This window comes from Myotis lucifugus, unplaced genomic scaffold (genome assembly GCF_000147115.1).
Source record: "Myotis lucifugus unplaced genomic scaffold, Myoluc2.0 scaffold_318, whole genome shotgun sequence".
Classification (NCBI taxonomy): domain Eukaryota; kingdom Metazoa; phylum Chordata; class Mammalia; order Chiroptera; family Vespertilionidae; genus Myotis; species Myotis lucifugus.
In genome coordinates this window covers 48,579-66,205 of record NW_005871366.1, presented here as the reverse complement: position 1 = coordinate 66,205, position 17,627 = coordinate 48,579, and the positions used below count along the sequence as shown (strand labels likewise).

General features: G+C 53.2%; 1 long non-coding RNA gene across 1 annotated transcript in view; it reads left to right on the top strand.

The window, feature by feature from the left end:
• LOC102439681 overlaps positions 1 to 16,371 on the top strand; it is an 81,921-nt gene extending 65,550 nt beyond the window's left edge. The window contains exon 3 of the long non-coding RNA XR_330480.3: positions 16,177 to 16,371. This is a non-coding gene — a long non-coding RNA (uncharacterized LOC102439681). The remainder of the gene's footprint in view (positions 1 to 16,176) is intronic.
• Positions 16,372 to 17,627: the final 1,256 nt, after the last annotated feature.

Below are 17,627 nucleotides of genomic sequence, written 5' to 3'. Positions count from 1 at the left end.
AGCCCACGTGCACACGCGTGCCCTCCCCACGTCTGCTTCTCCCAGGAGCTCCAGGAGCTGGCGCTGAGCTGCCCTGGTGTCTCCGTCCCCGTCTCCGCCCACCTCCCGACCGCCTCCCTTCCGTGCAGGCAGGCAGGGGCCTGCCTCTCCGAGATGGGGCTCCTCCCCACCCCCTCTTCCAATTCCAGTTCCCACAGCCACTTTCCCGTTTCCCACTACATCACTGGGGTGACTGCCTGGGGAAAGCCCGAGTTGGCCGCTGGGGGGAGGCTGGGCTGTGGGCTGCCCTCCGCGTAGGACTCGGCTCTGGTCAGGCCAGCCCGGTGGGCTCCCTGCTGTTTGTCCTCAAGGTGCATTTCAGCTGGGCCTCAGCCAGGTCACTGACTGCCTACCAAAGCGTTGTTCGGTGAGGCCAGCTGTTAATTTTGTTTCTCTCAGCTCAGAGGTTCATATTCAGGTAGTTTTCATGGATCATTTAATGGCTGGGGTCACAGGGCCTCGCGCCTCGGGAGCGTCGTTCAGTCTGAGTGCTGCAATGAGCGCCTTGTTCTAAAGTCACTAAGCAGCCCTTGCCGGTGTGGCTCGGTTGGTTGGAGCATCGTCCATGCACTGAAGGGCTTTGGGTTAAATTGCCGGCACATACCCAGGTTTCAGGCTTGATCCCCCATTGGGGCCTGTGTGGGAGGCAACTGGCCAATGTTTCTTTCCACATCAATGTTTCTCTCTCTCTCTCTTTCTCCCTATCCCATCTAATAAAGAGGGAATATGCTAATTGACTGTCACACCCCCACAAAAGATGGTGGCACCCACAGCCAATAAAAAGGGAATATGCTAATTGGCTGCCACACCTTCAAAGATGGTGGTACCCACAGCCACAAGATGGCAGCGCCCAGTCCCCTCAGCCCCGCCAGGGCGGCAAGCGCGTGGCACGGCTGGGCCCGCCCCCAGGCGGGTCCAGCCGCTCCGCACACCTGTCCCCAGAGTCCCCCAGTTCCCTCAGCCCCCCAGCCGCCCAGGGCCGCCCGAGGCTCAGGTAACCAGGGCTGGCCGAGGCTTGTGCTGCCGGCAGTGGCAGCAGCAGAGGTGTGATGGGGCGTCGCCTTCTCCTGATCGCCGGTCGCCTCCTGCCCCTGAAGGCTCCCAGACTGTGAGAGGGGGCAGGCCGGGCTGAGGGAACCCCCCTTTAGTGCATGAATTTTCATGCACCGAGCCTCTAGTAAAATCAATGAAAAGCATATCCTCGGGCAAGGATTGAAAAACAATTACTAAATATATAGAAGTTTGTAGTATGAGTGAGAGGATAGAGGGGAAGGGGCAGATAAACTCTCTCCCTCAGGGAGCTTTCCATCCAAGGGTCCAGGGGCAGCATGGCCCCCATCTATCTGGGGAGATACAGCCTCAGCCCGCAGGGGGCCCCCAGTCCGATGGAGGAGGTGTAGGATGAATTCACAGTCTGGTGGGGGAGAGACCAACCCTGCGTATCCAGCCTGATGGAGGAGACCTGAGTCATGCGTTCTGACCCAGGTCGATGGTGTGCGAACAGACAGAACCCTCAAGGAAATGATGGGTGGAACAGCCCTGAACCCCATAACTTTCCTTCTGGCTCCATGTTAGAAGAAGGGGAGATAGGAGAGACTGTGGCGGCCCCGGCAGAAGCCGGTTTAGCGGTGCCCTCTGCTTCGGCTGCAGCCGCGGCTTTGAGTGGCCCAGCCCCACCCGCAACAGTGTGGAGGCTGTGCTATCTTTAGTGGTCACCGTTCGCAATCTTTGGAGGACGTTGCTGACGTGGCTGCTTCCTGGGCTGGACCTTTCTCCCTAGAGAGCAGTGCCTTTCGCGGGCTGAGAACTCTGTGTGGGCAGAAGAGGCAGTGGGGAGCGCGGGGGGCTTTGAACACCGGGCTGCTGTTCCTGGCCTTCTCCCCAGTCAGTGGGTGAGACTTTTAGACGCTTTCGGCAATTCTTGTCAGGAAATAAGAATATCGTAGAGAGGACCTTAGACATCATCTCGTCGTATCTTCCCATTTATTTCCCAGAGTAGCCTGTGGAGGCCCAGGCAGGGAAGTGCTCCTCACACGGCTGCTTAGAGGCTGAGCTGGGTCTGGCCTCGGACGCTGGTTCCCTAGCGCAGGTGGCCTGGTAACAACGGTGATCGAGGGGGTTCTGGTGAAACCTATGTTCAGATCAGTTATTCCCTGGCTCAGAGCCATCCCACTTGGAGCACAACCAAAGGCCTTCCCATGGCTTCAGCACTGGCCCGATTTAGCCCCCGCTCCCCCTCCCCCACCCCACTCCCCTGCAACCTGCCACTCTCCTCCTTCTCGATGCACCAGGACACTCCCTCCTCAGGGCCTCCGCACTTGCTGATCCTTTTGCTTGGACTGTCTTCCCCGAGTATCTGTATGGCTCAGTCCTTCGCCTCCTTCAGGGAGCCCTAGTCTGGCCATTCTAGTTAAATTTCCTTCTTCCCTGACACTTTAAAAAGTGGATATTTTTTTATTGATTTTTAGAAAGAGGAAGGGAGAGGGAGAGAGAAAGAGAAACATGGATGTGAGAGCTGAACATCAATCAGCGGCCTCCTGCACGCTCCCCACTGGGGATTGAGCCCGAAACTCAGGCATGTGCCCTGACTGGGACTCGAACCAGCATCCTTTTGGTGCACGAGGCGATGCCCAACCAAATGAGCCCCACCGGCCAGGGCTTCTGTGCCTTTTTGAGTCATCTTATCCTGCTGAGTTCTTCTGCAGAGAATTTTTTACCTTCTTACATGGTATCTATGCATTTATTTGTAAACTCTTTCCTTATTTCCTCCCTCTGTTTTGTTCACTGCTGTACCCCAGCACCCAGGACATTCCTCGCACATAGGAAGTGCCCAGTATCTATTTGTGCAGGAAAGGAAAGGAGGAAAGAATAAAGAAGGGAAGGAGGGAGGGAGGGAGGCTGAAACACAAATTGAAACCAAAGGAATCCAGGCGCTTGGTGTTCAGGATGGTTGGGTTCACCTGTGCTGTAGAAAAAGGACAGAACTTGATGGTGTGCTGAGTCCCATCCCGTCCCAGGGGCCGTCTGGACCTGTCTCTTTGGTAAGGTGAGCTGGCAGCACTTCCTGTCTGCCCGAGCTCCAGCTCCATCCACCTGCATGGTTCTTGTACCTTTAGCTGGGAAAAGCTCAGTTAACTCACTCTTCCCAGAAACCCTGTGGGAACAGATTCCCCGGATACGGAAAGGCTCTGGGCCCTTCATTGGCGCTCTGGCCCTTCGCTGAGCGACGGACTGGAGAGCACACTGGTGGGAGGAAGCTGCATGCTCTTCCTTAGGGTTGACATGTCTTCGATTTATCTGCATGACCTCACTCTCTCTTCCAGGGACAAGTACTAGGAGATAGGAGCTGAGGATCCAGGAGAAAACTAGGGGTACGGGGCATACATCCCGTGTGTGAATTTTGGTTGGGCTCATGAAATTGGGAGGTTGGAAGGGGAAGCTGCAAGCTCTGGGTTCTGGTCCTGCCCCTTTTTGTGGGTGGCCGTGGCCGGTTACTTCCCCTCTCACAGCATAGCTTCCTCATCTACAAAGTAAGAATTGGACTAAACCTGGGGGGGCGGGGGGAGGCGGGCAGTGTGGGGGGGATGGAGCCTCCTGGGGACCCACGTGGATGGGCTCTTCCTCAGGTCCCTTCTAGTACGGACATCAGCTGAGGCAGCTGCGTTTTCAACTCACCCCTCTCTCGGGTTTGAACGCCAGAGTTTTTGGTGCAACCATGACTTCCTTGACACGCTGGAAGTAAAAGTGACAGTTTAGAACACAGTGACTATTTGAAAAGTTTTCTCAGAGCCCGTTATTTCAGTAAGTATGGGTTCTGGTTTATTTTTTTTTCTTTTTTAATTTTTCTTTCTTCTTAGTCCTAACCTGTAAGCGATTACAAGATCAAACGAGTTTCAGTTTGAGTCTCCCTGCTGTACAGTCGGAGCCTGTCGACTTATCACGCTTACTTTCTACCAGACTGGCTGTTCCCGGAGGCCTTATCAGCCAACTGTTAGCCCGCGGGGAGGGAGACAGCTAGGAAGCCGGCCTGGGGGCAGTTTGGAAGCTGTGGCCCTGGCCCCTCTCCTGCTCCTCGGCCGGACCCGCCGTCTGAGTCAGCTGTTACGCAGCCATCGCTTTGGGAAGAGTGTCAGGTTCCAAACCCTTGCCTCCCATTTGCTGGGCTCGGTGCACAATGAAAACGCGGGGCCCCTGGTTTGAAAAGTATCAAGACTTTTAAGAAGGCGACAGCGGCCCGGTAGAGCCAGCGCGGGGCCCTGTGAGCCCGCACGCGCTGCGCCCGTGACGCCGGCTCTGCCTTCTCATCTGCCGTTACGGGGACCACCGAGGTCTATAAAACACATTTAAGAGTCATTACAAATCCCCTCAGCAGGCATCTGAGTGGTTCTGTCACGGCCTGGTGATTCAGGGCGGCCGTCCTGAGCCACCGCGCGTTTGGGAACTCCCGCCTGCCCAGTGGGGAGGGTTTGGACCGCGTCTACCCAGCTGGTGGGAGGAGCAGAGAAGGAACGTTTACACATGGTTGCGAAGGCTCCTGGACGCTCCTTGCTGCAGGAGCATCGTGTGTGTTGCCCTTTAAAATGAGGGCCATCCATGCCGGAGACTGTTCTCCGGCCACAAGAAGGGAATGCAGCACTGACCCATGCTCCAACCTGGGCGACCCCTGAACACATGGTGCCAAGTGCAGGGAGCCGGATGCAAAGGCCACCGATTGTGGGTTCCGTTTGTGTGAAATGTCCAGAATGGGCAAGTCCATACAGAGAGAAAATGGTTGCCAGGGAAAGAGGGAAGTGGGGGGAGGGTGCTGAGGGGCATGGGGTTTCTTTGGGGATTCTGAAAATATTCCGAAATTAGCAGTGGTGGTGGTACAGCCTTGTGAATAGGCTAATCACCACTGCATTGGGCAGTTTAAAGGGTAGATTCTGTGGGCCGTGCATTACATCTCAGTTTACAAACGGCGATGAGTGAGCAAAAGTCTGTTGAAGGTGAGGCACTTAGTTCTCTAGTCCTCGCCTTGGGGGGTGGGGGGTGTTTGTGTTGCTTCAGGGCAGGAGCCCCCTTCTCCCCTTCCTGCCTCCCCCTCAATCACAGCTAATCTTCTGAGCATCCTTTATGCAAAGCTTGTTTTCCAGGAAAGATCTGGAAGCATTCATGCTAAGCGGATATGTGGCTGCCCGACTTAGCCTCTCCCGGGGCATTTGCATATTAGCTCATAAAGGGAGAAAGCTGTGAGGGGAGAGGAACGAGCATTAATTTTTAATTTTAGAATTCCCAGTAAGAGCAAGCGAGTGTGAAAGGTTTCTGTTGGTCATCGGGCGGGGGTGCTCGCGCTGGCTCTGGATCTAGGGCTGGCTGAGCCCAGGGCAGGCCAGGCTGGTGGCGAGTGGCAGGCCGAGAAACATCCCTTCAGGACAGCACCTTTGCCCCAGACCCAGCCTGGCTGCCTTTAACATTTTCCAAAGTGGGGGTGGCGGCCTTTTAACTTTGGAGGCTGCTGGGAGGACATATCCTCCCGGTGAGGTGTCATGCCTGCTGTTAACGTGCTTGGTTTTTGAATCAGGGAGTCCCAACCTGAGACAAACTCCTTGCCCAGCTCTTTGTTGCTCTGGCCCCTATCCATTCAGCCCTTCCCGTCCTCGTCCCAGGTCCCCCACCTCCCACCTGCTTCTTCACGTCTCATGCTGCCTTCCCCTCTCTCCCCATTGTCACAGCCCCGCCCTTCAACACCCATTGTAGTTTGAGCTTTATCTCATTGAGGATCCCCTTAGTCCAGCGGTTCTCAATCTGTGGGTCTCGACCCCTTTGGGGGGGTCGAACGACCCTTTCACAGGGGTCGCCGAAGACCATCGGAAAACACATATATAATTAACATATTGTTGTTGTGATTAATCACTATGCTTTAATTATGTTCAATGTGTAACAATGAAAATACATCCTGCATATCAGATATTTACATGACGATTCATAACAGCAGCAAAATTACAGTTATGAAGTAGCAACGAAAATAATTTTATGGTTGGGGGTCACCACCACATGAGGAACTGTATTAAAGGGTCGCAGCATTAGGAAGGTTGAGAACCACTGCCTTAGTCAGTAGTAAGCCTTTGTCCTTCATGTTGTTTTTTGTTGTTGTTGTTGTTGTTTTGTGACTCTTAGATCCTGAGACCTTTATTTTTTTAATCATCTTTGGGTCTCCAGTGCCTGGCACAATGCTTGTACACAGTAAGCACTTACTAAATGCCTTTGCATTCATTGCACGGAGCCGAGGATGAGTTTGGCCCTGTGAGGGAGTGGGAGTAATAAACACAGCAAGAGATGCGAGGAAACCATCAGCCTCAGGAATTACTCTATGGGAAACCAGGAAATAGCATTTGTGGAATGAAGGACTGGAATCTGAACCCCTGCTGGCTATGGATGGGGCATCTCAGTGCTGCGGGTCATGTGACAGGATGCGCACAGGGCATCTCGGAGCCACCCTGCCAAGTAGCTGCTTCCATGGAAGACCTTTCCTGGAAAAGTCTCTTGGATTTCACCTCCTTGCCCAGAAGGACCCGCATCAACAAATGCTAGTTGGGCACTTACTGGGCCCTGATCTAGGTCCTGGTGCTTTGTAGGAGCTCCACTGTGTGATGGTCTAGGACAGCGGTTCTCAACCTGTGGGTTGCGACCCCTTTGGCGGTCGAACGACCCTTTCACAGGGGTCGCCTAAGACCATCCTGCATATCAGATATTTACATTATGATTCATCACAGTAGCAACATTACAGTTATGAAGTAGCAACGAAAATAATTTTATGGTTGGGTCACAACATGAGGAACTGTATTTAAAGGGCCAGAAGGTTGAGAACCACTGGTCTAGGAGGAGCCAGGGCCTTTGAATAGGCCCCGCCTGGGTGGGGGGAATGGCATTTCCCTGAGCCTCCTCAGTTACATCTCGATTCCTAGGGATGTTAAATTCCTACCTGATGGATTGCCCTTGGGTAAAACGCATTGGTGCTCATGTCTTTTTTATTTTTAATTTTTTTTCTTTATCGATTAAGGTATCTTAAACACTGCCATTTACGCTGCCTCTGTGGAGAAGAAAAGAGTGAGAGGAAGACAGGTGTGCACTTCAGCCCCTGCATGTGGTGGACACATGCGAAGGGTTTACCTGGAGAGGCGCTAATGAGGGGAGTGTTTGTAGAAGTGTGCGCAGGTTGGGGAACCCCCAAGGATAGCCAGGCACGCAGGGCTGGAAGCTGTCATCTTCAGGAAAGTGACCCACGACAGCAGGAGCTGAAGGGACACAAACCGTGGAGAAGCAGGAGGAAAAGGGAAAGAAATGTGTAGTTCTTATAAGGAAGTCGGTGGTCCAAGAAGGAGAAGTTGTGTGGTATGTGTGTGTGTGTGTGTGTGTGTGTGTGTGTGTGTGTGTGGTTGAGAGTACCCTGGGCATTTCGATGTACAGCTGGCTCTTACACTTCTTAGGTTCCTCAGAGTGTAACTGTCAGCCAGTTGTCCATTCTTCCCAGCATCATGGCTGTCACAAAGAAGAAAGGGCCTTGTCTGCATCAGCAGGATGGGCACTGGGTGGCTTTGACTGTAGCAGGAATAACACACAGCAGTCACCGAAGGCCCTGAGCATGCTAGGCATTTGACATGCATCCTCTCACCACATCTTCCCCGACAACCCCAGCAGGCAGGTCCCATGAATACCCTCGAATGTGGGACTGAGGTAAGTTAGCTAACAAGAGGCATAGCTGAGCTCAGAGCAAGTCTGTCTGACTCCTCAACGTACAGTCATAACCTCTCCCTGCCTCATGGCCTCCGTCCCCCGCACAGGGCGCTCCCCACCCTGTGGTCAGCCCCACGTGTGTGCTGGTCCCACTGCCTGGGGATGGTCTTCCCACTTCCTCTCCACTTGACCCAATTGAACCCTTTTTAAAATACCCAACTCAGATCTCACTTCCTCTCTGAGACCTCCCACCATTCCAGCCCCGCTCCTCCGCCTCCCACACACCTTTCCTCTCGCAAGCAGTTAACTGTCCACCCGGTGTCACCCAGCTCCTCTGCCTGTGTACGTGTCCTCAGTCTCCAGAAGACTCCAGCTTGATAAGAGCCAGTGTGTTGGAGGATTGGTTTTCTCCTCGGTTAATAAATGCCCCCTGAGAGCCAGAATGGAGGATTTTTTTAAAAAAAGAAAGAGAAGCAGCAAGAGCTGAGCCCAGTAGGAGCTGACAGTGTGGTTGAGTGTGTGGGAGAGAAGATGGGCGAGTACTGCTCCCTAACAACTGGGCGCTGCTCCGCGGAGCGGCTTTCCCGGGGAAGATAAGTGTGGCATCAACCAAGCCGTCAGGCCCAATGGGGGTGGGCAGTCGAAGAACCAAAATTGTCCAAGCCTTCCTTCCCACAGGACAGGAGGTGATGCTGATCCAGTGCCCTCCCCGGGGGTCACCCCCAAGGCCCCCCAGGACACAGCGACATCTGGGTGGAGCATGGCCAGCCTGTGTTTTGGCAGTTTAGAGGTTTTACAGTTCTTTAGAAAAGTCTCTTTGCAAGGGGGGGGGGGGGGCGTCCCTGGAAGTTTGGATAATTGACAAACGTGCTTCACGCTTGGGGGTGACATCAAGAAGAGCCTAAGCACCATGTCCCCTGACCCCTCCAGATCACCCAAGGTCAGTCGCTTCGGCTGCACTTGGAGGACCTCAGCCTGCCTCCGTGCAGTGTTGCTTCATCTCACTTGTTTTTTCTCTGTTCCTATTTTTCCACCCACTCCTGCGAGCCTCGGCCCAGCTGGAGACGGGAAGGGTAGGGTGGCTTGTGGGGAGGCAGGTGGATGGACGAGGAGCAGATGGCAGGTTGATGGCCCTTCGCTCAGGCCTCTCTTTGCGGTTCAGTCTCTTTGGAAGTTCCTCCCTGCCGGGCCTTGGACCTGCCAGGACACGCTTCAGATGTCCCAGACACCTTTCCTTCTGTGAGCACTTCACACCCCTCCGACCTCAGGCCTTTGAGCCTGTGGTTCTTGTGGCCAGGAAGCCTCTCTCGCCCTTCTTCATTGCCTTGTTAGACATTAGGGAGCAGTGAGGACTGTGGAGAATTCCACAGTTTACACATCATCCAAAGAGTTTCTTGGCTCCTGATCCACAAGTTGTGGGGTTGAGTGCCATTTGGAGTGGGTGTGGCTGCTTGCCTTGGTGAAGTCTCGGGAAGGAAACAAGTCGGGTGGGTGGCACAGCCTGGGTAGGAACGTAGAGGCAGGGACCAGAGGAGATACTGAGGAGGGAACAGCTGATCCACATGGCAGAAACTCGGGGAGCAGGGGGAGATGAAGCTGAGCAGGCTTGACAGCTGTCTTAGGGCATCTCTTCTACATCTATTCTTGGGGACTGGTCCCGAGGTGGCTCGGGGTCAGTCGTAGAGGTAGACTCGGCTCTAGGCAGGGTGCAGAAGCCAGGGCCTGACGAGAGAAATTTTCATTTCCCATGAAAAAAAAATGCATGCTTGCCCCAAATTCAAACTGAAGGGTATAAGGAGAACCCCCTTTGCCCTCCCCCCTCCCCTACCTCCGAGTTTTATCCCTCTTTGAAAGTTTCCAGTCTCTCCTTGATTATTGGGAAATGTAGAAGCGATAATATGTGTGAGATAACAAACTAAATGCTGGCTGTGGTCACTTGTGCAAATATTAGCTGTCACGTGACAGTCAGGAAGGTGTAGGGTGGGTTTGGCGGGACTGGGAAGTAGTTTGTGGGTTAGTGAAGGGACTTTCAGAAGTAGATATTGTGGCGTTAGGGAAAGGAGGAGATGGAGAATTTTCGAGGCCTGGCTTTTGTTCGGATTTGTCACATGGGTGTTGGTGAGGAGCAGGGTGAGGAGAGGTGAGTGAGACTAGACCAGGGCCTGCTATAGTCAAACCTTACCTCCTGGGCTGGGCTTGGGGTGGAGAGAGAGATGGGTATGCAAATGAGCAAGAGAGCTATCCGGAAGCAGTGATAGTAATTGGTAGTTATTTATAAAAATACCTTGCTTGACAAAACAAAACGTCAGCAACTCTGTGTGAATTCCCCAAATTAAAAATATATATATTTTAACAAATCTGGGAATACTAGAAATATGAGCAACACCGTGGAACTGAACCGGGCATTGTACATGTCGGATTTGTTTCTGGTTTTGTGTCTGGCTGAGCAGTCTTGGACTGAACCTTAATTTTTTCAGATCTCATTTTCTTATCTGCGTTAGATCAGTGCTTCTCAACCCTGGGTGCATATTAACATTACTGGGAAACTTAAAAAAACACACACAATACCAGAGCCCCAATCCTGTCCACATGTATCCAGATCTCTGGAGGTGGGGCCTGGGAGTTTTTTAAATGCAGCCGGCATTGAGAACCCCTGGATTCTCTTCATTGCTCAGTTGAGTCCCACAGTGCTGGGATTCTATGTATTGTACTATCCAATTTTGTTCCTTTCAAATGCTATGCGCAGATGTTGTAAACTTCTTACATAGCAAGAAATCTTACTATTTATGAAAAACTCCCCATAATTCACATTAGGCCACTGAAATAATGCCAACATTCTTTCTCCAATAAGTCAGAATCGCAAACGTAATCATAGAACATTAAATAATTCATTTTGGACCCAGGAGTTTAGCATGGACTTTAATTTCTTATTCCCTCATTTTGGAAAAAGCGACTGCCTGGAGGCCTGAGGCCACCTCTGTGTGTAAAGGAGAACCCAAAAAGGTCAGAGAGAAGACCTTACTGGAAATGTTTTTGCTAGAAGAACTGCGTGTGCCGTAAGTTCCAGGTTGGGAGGTCCAGCCCGGGGAGGCGTTCTCAGATCTAAATTCTACATGGAGTAGGAGGTGTTTAAAGAGACTCGGTGCTGTTTTATCTTTACCATTGAAGTTTTTGGTTTTGTCTCTTCCTAAATGAGTCATTTTTTTTTTTAAAGGAACCTGACTTAGAGAGGTGGGGAAACCACTGCCTGAGGTGCTGAGGGAGGGGGCGGGCAGTGCGGCTGACAGGACAGCCGGGGGACTGACTTTACCATTGGGCTGTTCACCCAGGAGGGGTGGAACCAGGGGCCTGTCCGCTGAAGGTGGGTCCAGGGGAGTGGGACACAGCCTGGTGGGGGTAGTAGAGTAGAAGTGGTACTGATGTTGTCTACTCATTTACCAGGTATTTTCTGGAGCCCACCCCGCAAAGGTGGCCTAGTATCCAGGCTCAATCCACAGGTGCTGAGAGATTGCGCGCAAAGGGGAAGGGACCGCCTAGTTTTCACTCTGGTCGGGGTGATGGGACACACGTCATGGAGGTTAGGTGTGACCACCTCGGCCTGCACTTGCATAGCCGTGACCTGAAGTCATAGCGCCTCATACCAGTGTGAGCGGTCCACACGCACATGGCAGCGCCCGGCAGGATTTCAGAGGAGGAAACGCTGGCAGCGTGAGGACCCTGGTCTGGAGCGGCAGGTGGAGAGCGAGGAGCCCTGTGGGACCCCCGCCCGCCACTTCCTCACTCTATGCTGAGTTCTTCCAGCCAAAAACGGATGGCACACACCTGTGTCACCCCAGGCCCGATCGCTGCTCACGGCCCCTGGTGCCTGAGGAGCTAAAGGAGGGAGAAAGGGTGGGAGGAGCGGCCAGACCCCGCCTGGGAACCCAGAGCCCAGCGCTTGGGGTGAGGAGCTCCCTGGGACCCTGGAAGCGGTCTGTGCATTTGGAGCATCGGCCAGGCACGCTCCTTTTATTCCACACAGAGCCCCCCCTCCTCCCCCCCTCCCCACCCCTACCCCATGCTGGTTTTCGTCTTTTCTGAGTGGAGTGCAGCCTCCTGCAGTGGTGCCTGCGTGTTTGCTAAGTTTGTCACAAACTTCCTGTTTGGGTTTGGTCTGAGGCTCGAAGCTCTGTGTGTTTTGAAACCCGGGCATTCACAGAAGTCCAGCGCTTCTCTCTCAGCGGCCATGGGGCGGCCCTTTTGTTTCCCTCCCTTCTGCTGGCTTTTGCCATCCTTTGCAGCCCTTCTGGCTGGGAAATGCTCTGTAGCCTCAGTACTTGCTCCTGTTCGTGAGGGTTGAGAGCTGCGAGAGCTGAAAGCTGTAAGGAGGGCGGGAAGCAACACTCATTGAGCCCCTTATATAAAGCCAGGCGCTGTGCTGGATGTTTCTATGTATTTCTTGTTTTATTAAGGCCTCACATTAGCACACGCAGAACCAGGCTCGGTGAGGTTAAGTGGCCAAGGTTGGACAGCCACGAGGTCAGGATTTGATCCCAGGCCCGACTCCAGAGCCCCTATTATGTCAACGATGTCATGAGGCCCACACTGTGCCTCTGGTGCCATCGGTTGGGGAGATCTTGATTTCTTATTGGGTATCTGGGCGGACAGCGTCACCTTGACTCCCAGACTCTTACTGCTCCGGTGCTGCCCGTTCTGTCCATGTGGGGTACAATCTGATGGCCCGAGGGCTTTGCTGACTGTCACTTTTCCCGACCATCCTCCGCCTGTGGTTCTGGGAATCCCAGAATTGTCGTGTGGTCCGTGCTGACAATCGAAGTGAGTTCAGGCCAACTCCCAATTCCCCAGAAATGGGGTATCTTTTCTTCTACTTCTGGGTACCCAGCACTGACCATTCTGCTGGTCACCATGACTCCCCACAGCCAGATGTCTGGTTTCAAGCTCTTTCCCTGAGAAGGGCAGAAGCTAGGATCTCTATCTGTGTCCATGAGAGTGTGTGAAGGGGTAGCTAAGGACGATACCAAGACCTGGAGTGTGTAAGGGCAGGAGGAGGAGGGGAGGGCTAAATCCAGCCACCCCCCGTGCTAGGAGAGCTGGTGCAGGATGCCAGACTCGGGTGCTCCTGCAAAGGAAGAGCAGATATGCTCCCAAAACCTTCGAGAAGGCCATGTGCCCCTTCCCCTGTTCATCCCAGGTCTCTTCTATTTTCTGAAAAACTTCTAGAAGTACGTCAGCTGAACTTTATCAGAGTTGTTTTGTGGATCAAGTAACATTCCCCCCTGTGTTGAGCAGTGGGCAGTTCCAGGTGTTTCCAACACAGATTATGAATTAGCCTCAAGGGGTGGTAGTCTATATGGAACGTTTGCCAAGGGATGCTCAATGCAGTGAGCACAGGAGATCGGGGAAGACCTCAGCAAACGGGGGTGACATGCTCAGGGGACTGCGGGAGAGCAGGGCACTCGGACGGGTGCAGCGGCAGGGGCAGGAACGTGCCCCACATGATGGCGTGCCACCTCCTGCTGTTGTGCATGCGTGTTTGCTAAGTGTGTCACCTTGGGGGGGGATGCCCAGGGAAGGAGCACACGGGATGGAGTGGAGCGGAGGGTGCTTGTGGGAAATGAGTTTGAAAAGGGATGTATATCGTTTATGAACGATCCCAGGGGATGGCTGCAGAGTGTGAAATGTTCCCGTATTGGGAGCCAATCTAATAGGATGGGGACAGGTGAAGACAGTGCTGGAGGGAGGTTCATCTGGGTGTGTGCACTGAGAATGGGGGTGCTGGGAGGTGAGTTAGAAAGCATCGTGTCCTGTTGAGTTCTAGGAATGAAATGTTGAGGGCTTGGACTTGGGTGGAGACATGAACATAGAAAGGAAGATAGAGACGGAAGGTTTCAGATCCCAGCTCTGTCACTTGCTACCCGTGTGACCATGAGCAGGCTTCTGAATCTCTTGAATCTCAGCTCATCATCTATAAACAGGATCGTTGCCTGAGGATTTTAACTTGTGTTGCACCCTGCACACAGTAGGTGCTCAACCAAATCGGGGTCCTCTCGTACTGTAAGAGGCACAGTTTTTGATTGACTGAGAGGCATGGGAGGAGTGGAGAGCAAGGCCTCAAAAGGCTCTAAGCATTGTGCCTGGGAGCTGGGAGAAGCACGCAGCTTTGACGGAAATGGGTGGAGCTATTTGGGGCCCCCGAATTCAGTCTTAGGAGGTCTCTCCTCCTAAATCAAAGCTGGCAAGGGCCTGTCCCTGAAGCCCCACAGTCATAGGAAACCATGGCTTCTAGTGTCAGCTGGGCCCTCAGCGGTGCTGGCCGGCAGCCAGCTCTCTCTCCAATCAGGGCATCAGGGTCGGCACCGGGTGAGGCAGGTGTGGCACTCAGGGCACAAAAATTAAGGAGATGCTCAGTTTCAGGGCCAACCTGCACTCGCACGGTTCTCCCACAGCTGGGAGCCCACTTGGGCCCCTGCCTCCCCTCCTGGGTGATTATTGGCATCTGGGCTCCGCCCAACCTGGTTCCCTTCCACTCAGAGAAGGACATGTTCCCTCCCCGACCCGAGAACCTTCTTCCAGGACATGGGTCCCTCTGTCTCCTGTAGCTCCTGGGACCTCGCCCCCTCCCGTCATTTAGCACCAAACTCTTTCCTCGAACTTTCCAGTCCCCTCTACTTCACATATCCTTTTCCCCTCCCCTCACAGACGGAAAAAGCCTGGGGAGCCTCTGCTCCTTCGCTGCCATGGCCCACTCAGGCTGGCTTCTGCCCACGGGGTGGGGGTGGAGGGTGCCTGGCACAGGGGAGGGGCCTGGTGGATTTCGGCAGAGGGCTCCCGCCTCCCGCAGGAACTGCCCTCGCTGAGGTCACCTGTGGCTTCCATGTTGCCACACCCAACGGACACTTCAGTCCTTATCTTTCTGGACTCTTTGCTGCTTTTGACACTGTGGACAACTTCCTCCTTTTGGTAACTCTCTTCTCTCTTGTCTTCTTTCATTCCACAAATCAATCTTTCAACAACTGTTTCTTGAGCAACTACTATGTGCTGGGCTCAGGGACATGCCATAAGACGATGTCCTTACTCTCAGAGTGTCTGGTCTAGTGTGAGAGGAGAGTGATAAAAGTAGGAACAAAAGGCAGGTAGTGATCAAGCTACACAGAAAACGTTCACATGGCGGGGGATGGAAAGAGGGTAGTGGTGGCGGTGGAGGGCCTCCCTGAGAAAGTGAAATTTGAGCAGAAACCTGGAGGGAGTAAAGGACACTTAGTGGATGAGTGTTCGAGGCAGAGGGAAAAGCCGTGCAAAGGCCCTGAGGCAGGAGCCTGCTGGGGATGTTTGAGGAAGCCATTGTGGCTGGAGAACATTGAGGAAGAGCAGATGAGGAGGAGAAGAGGTCCGGGAAGAGGCTGGGCCAGGACGTGTGGGCCTTGTAGGTTACTTCAAGGACGTTGTCTTTTACTTTGAGGGAAATGAAACATATAGGAGTGTTTTGAATACAAGAGTGATTTTTAAATGGTCACTGAGGCTGCTAGGGCTGCAATAACAAAGTACCACCAACAGGACAGCTTAAAATAGAAATGTATTGTCTTATAGGTCTGGAGGTTAGAAACCTGAGGTCAAAGTGTCGGCAGGGCCACGCGCTCTCTCTCAAGGTGCTAGGGAAGGACCCGGCCCAGGCTTCTCCCCTCACTTCTGGTAGCTCGTTGGCTTGTGGTAGCAGAATGCCAGTCTTCACATGATGCTCTCCTGTGGATTGGGTGCTGGTGTCCAAATTTCTCCTTTTTACGAGGACACCAGTTATGCTGGAGTAGGGACCCCCCATTCCAGTATGATGACCGCATCTTAACAGCTGATTACATCGGCAATGACCCCATTTCCACATAAGGTCATATTCTGAGGGACGGGGGTTAGGACTTCAACATAGGGATTTGGGGGAGGCACAGTTCGACCTATGACACAATTCAGCTCACATCATATCGGTTGTAGAAAGGCGAGGGTGGGCACAGGGAGACCCGCTAGGAGGTGACTGCAGTGACCTAGTGAGAGAAGCTGCTGGCTTGGACCAAAGCGGTAGCAGTGGAGGTGGTGAGATGAGGTGAGAGTCTGGATCTGTTTGGAAGATAAAGCCGACATCATTTGCTGATGGGTTGAACGTGGAGTGTAGGGGAAAGAGGAGAGTCACAGTGACTTGGGTTTGGGGCATGAGTAGCTACAAGCACTGAGTTGGGTGTCTTTCGCTCCTAAATCCTCTCCTCCCTCAGGGACCCACCTCCGCAGCCTCTGCAGGGTCCTCCTCCTGGGCAGGTCCATCAACCGTTGGGTGTTCAGGGCTCAGTCCTTGGCTGCTTCTAGTCTCCCTGATGAGAGAGACGATCTGTTCCCATGTTGAAGCCATGTATCCTGAATGTACTGTTCGGGTCACTCCCACAGGCCCTGGCTCCGGAGGATGCTGAAGGAGGAAGACACGAAAGCAGGACGACCCTGAAAGATTGAGCCTCTTAATCCCGAAACAGGTAGCGTCTCTGGAAATTTTCGGTGTCGGAATGGTTTGTGACGGGGCCATAAGATCGTTTCTTTGACGCCCGTGGTGTGGGAAATGCCCCACGGAGGAGAGGAGGGCTGCTCTGGGCCTGGACAGCCATCGATTCCTGGAAAAGTTTGGGAAATGACCAGTGATTGTGGAGTCACGTATTGGGATTCAGTGTCACTTGGAATGGGGCTGAGGGCACCCTGTCTTGTCTCTCTGGACTTTGCAGAGCTGTTGTGAATAGTGAGGGATGTTCATGAAGGCGAACTCTGGATGATTGGGAGGGAATTAGACATCTTTGGAGAATGGTAGACCCGAAGGCCGCTCTGAGACACTCCGCCGAGCCTGGCAGAGGCAGATTCCTGGACCAACAAGCCTTTGAACTAGCCCCGGGCGCATTTCTAGTGTTTTTATCAGCTCTGGCCCTGTGTCTTCTTCCAGGCTCAGTTTGTCCGTCTAGAAAATAGACACAGAGCTGGGATTCCTCTGCCAGGTTCCACACAGAAGCTGTCTGAAGGAGCAATACATTTGTGTGTAAACAGATTTTTTTTTTCTTTTGCGGTTAAAACCCTGGTCTAGCAAGAGATGGTTGCTTTCCACAAATTCTCAGTGACGGTGGAGAAGGAGGGTGGTGACTGATGTCTCCATTTGATTCTTTTGGTGCGTGTGGGGTTTTTTCTCGGCAAGTGCCACACTTTTCTTCTCTGTTCTGTGAATTGATTGCTCCTGTTTCTTTTTTGTTGTGGCTGATTTTGATTTAACTTCTAAGCCATGTGTCTTGGGGTTCCAGTAGGAAACAGATGATTCACTCAAGCGGAGAACCCCCAGAGACTCTACTGATGGGCCTGTTTATAGTGGCTGAGGCAGGGTAGGAGAAACCAGCACCGGGCTATGGAAACTTCTCAGGGCCGGCGATGTCAGGGCGCTGTTCCCTTGCCCAGGCCCGAAAAGAAGAGGGTGGGGTTGGCTGCTGGAACTGGAAAGGGAAGCCCTATGGAAAGGCTGTCTCTGGTAGAAGGATGAAGTCAACCTACACCAACATGGCAGGAAAGAGCCACGAGAATAAATACCCTCGTTGAACACCCCTCAGTTCTCCTGTCTCCTGCTGGTGCCCCCCGTTAGGCACACCAGCCAGAAGTCTGAAGGCAGGGGGTCATGTTGATGCTGTCCATAGAGGTCAGAACCTCTGGGGGCGCAGAGCTGAGGGGAGAAGGGTGGAGGGATGAATATGGAGTTGCAATTGGAAAACATTTGACCCAGCAAGAGCTGTAGACTCCTTAGATTATGTTATAAAGGATACTAGAGGCCCGGTGCACGAAATTCTTGCACAGGCGGCGGTGTGTGTCCCTCAGCC